The 2,856-nt window shown below is 39.1% G+C and overlaps 1 pseudogene; it reads left to right on the forward strand.

Moving 5' to 3' along the window:
- Positions 1 to 1,743: 1,743 nt before the first annotated feature.
- Positions 1,744 to 2,261, forward strand: LOC123461613 (annotated as a pseudogene).
- Positions 2,262 to 2,856: the final 595 nt, after the last annotated feature.

Below are 2,856 nucleotides of genomic sequence, written 5' to 3' on the forward strand. Positions count from 1 at the left end.
TCAGCAACAGTAAGCTTATGCTGCACACCACTGCCTGGCCTCCTACCATCATGCAACTGTCAGAACAACAGTATTCCAGGGTTGTACAGACACTGCAGACAAATCTGTTTATAGTTATGATATCAGGCAAGGCTGGGTGCCCAATGAATGATGTAACTATGAGGCGTGTGGTAAACAAATAGTCATTGAAATTTTGTGGATATGCAAGAATTTTCCAATTGCATCTGCACTAAATTGTTGGGAGACAGAAACTCGGTATCTGGATGTGCAGAGAGTAAGGTTGCTATCTAGGTCAGGATGATACCAAAAATCAGTGCTCAACAGTAAACCAATAAAGAATGAAAGTGTCATTATTGGTTTTGTGGGAGATGGATTTTTCAGTAAAGTATTTGCCACACTACCACAAGGACCCAAATTCTAAGCCCCACTTGCATGTAAATGCTAGAAAGGTGATTTGTGCCTGTAATACAAATGTTGAGGAGACAGAAATGAGAGGATCCCTGGGACTTTCTGTCTACACAGCCTTAACAAACTGTTGAGCTCTAGGTTTAGTGAGAATTCCTCCCCTATGAAACAATGTACAAAGCTGAAGAGATCTTTTATCTTTTAAAGGAATTGCTTATAAAGTCCAGGTTCAATTCTACAATACTCACATAAACTCAGTTGCATAAAGTGGAGCATACATCTGCAGTTGATGAGCTCCTGGTACATATCTCCATTCAGTTTCTTCCTTTCTTTCTTCCTCCCTATTTCTCATCTCTCATAAATAAAAACATAAAAATAAATACTGTGTACAGTCATTAAGGAAAGCATTCAACATTAAACACTGGCCTCTACAACAAGTGTGGTATGTGCATGTATATGTACCCCAACATATGTGTGAACACACAAACGTATGCACACAAAGAGTGCACTTGCTATTTCATAGAATGAACATATATGGAGTATAAATGTGTTTTGCTGAAGTAAGCATGGCTGCTATAACTATTCAGCACAATATGATTAAAAGTTTTGGAAATAACAAATAGCAGAGGATAGCTTACCTATGGGAGACTCCACACTGAGGGAAAGGTTAAAGATATTTCATCTGTGAATAATAAGGAATCTGTATCTTCAAGTGATGGTAGAGCTGTGAGTGACATTGAGGATAAATTGTATTAATTGTGGAACTATATTGTATTTCGTCACAATGCATAGAAATTACCATGGCTAAGGTTATAATTTAAGAAAATGTAGAAAATATAAGAAAATGAAGAAAAATATTTTTTTATTTAAAGAAATGAAAAAAGTAAAAATATTTTGAAGAGAGAACACTGTTATTTTTTCCAACCAGAATTATATGTATAAATAAATTATTTTATACTCCTCTACTGTACTTTTCCCTAAAACAGTATGTATTCCTTTGTTACTACAACATAACCATTAAATATGTAAGTCCACATAGTTTTTATGTCCATATGTACTTTTGAAAACTGTCTTCAGAATGTCTTCCATCACAACTTGTATTTACGGAAGAACTACATTTTCTGGAGGTGAATATGTGCTGCCCTGGCCTGGCCTGGGACACCTGGGCACAACATGCCAACAGAAAATTATTGAGAGGAGTGAGCTCTGCAGCTGTGCCCAGCCCTGCTCAGTCCCGACAAATTTGCAGGTGTCCAGAGCACAGCCCTCTGTCCTGGGGTTTCTTAATAGGCTGATCACACCCCGTGTTGGTGTCAGTCCCAGTCAGGACTCAGCATAGACATGAGGGTGCCCACTCAGCTCTTGGGGCTTCTGTTGCTCTGGCTCCCAGGTAAGCAAGGACTCAGTGAGAATTTGAGTACCACACTAGTCAGTGCTACCTAGCTCTTTGGTTAGGCTCTCTTTCATCATGGTTTATTATTTGGTTATTTAATTATGTTTCCAATCTCAGGTGCTAGATGTGACATCCAGATGACACAGCCACCCTCCTTGTCTGCATCTCTTGGAGAAAGAGTCACCATTAGCTGCAAGGGCAGTGAGGATATTGACAATGATTTAAACTGGTACCAGCAGAAACCAGATGAAAGACCCAAACTCCTAATCTCCTCTACATCCACTTTACAATCAGGGAATCCCACCCATGTTCAGTGGCAGTGGATCTGGAGCAGAGTATTCCCTTACAATCAGCAGCTTGGAGTCTGAAGATGCTTCAACTTATTACTGTGTACAGGATTATAAGTACCCTACCCACAGTGATACGAGTCATAACATAAACCCCCAGGAAAGCAGAAGTGTGACGCTAGGCTGCCCTAGGCGCTTCTCCTGAGACCTGCCTTACTGAAACTCTTTCTCAGATGCAGACCAGCTTTAGAGCAAGCATATTGGAAGGTGTTTGTACTGTTAGAAGAGGCAATAGATTTTTTTTTTTTCACACTAACATTCATTCTGACTCTTCATGCCCCAATGTGTTTCCTGATTTTAAAAAGGAACATAGTCATTATCTGTTAGGGAACTTGGTTATAACACCAAATGTGGTTTATATAGCAAAGTAGAGACTACGCTTTTATTTAAAACACATGTTTTTCTATACTGAAAACGGGTTAATAAGTTACATCATTTAAAATGATGGGTTATGTTATTGACAGACACGGTGAAGAAAATTTTTCCATGGTGATGCTATTGAAGCCATTACACACCTGCTGGAGAAAGGGAAGTTTGCATAACTGGATTTGCTAAAGCATGGCAAACCCATTGTTGGGTGCTGATGTTTTCAACTCTCTGCAGTAATTCACATATGGTTCTCAAATTTCCCTTCTGTCCACCTGTCTGCTTCTTAAGTGTCAGTGAATGTTGAAACATATGCATAGGACTATTTGTCTCATAGGAGATTCT

This window comes from Jaculus jaculus, chromosome 6 (genome assembly GCF_020740685.1).
Source record: "Jaculus jaculus isolate mJacJac1 chromosome 6, mJacJac1.mat.Y.cur, whole genome shotgun sequence".
NCBI lineage: Eukaryota > Metazoa > Chordata > Mammalia > Rodentia > Dipodidae > Jaculus > Jaculus jaculus.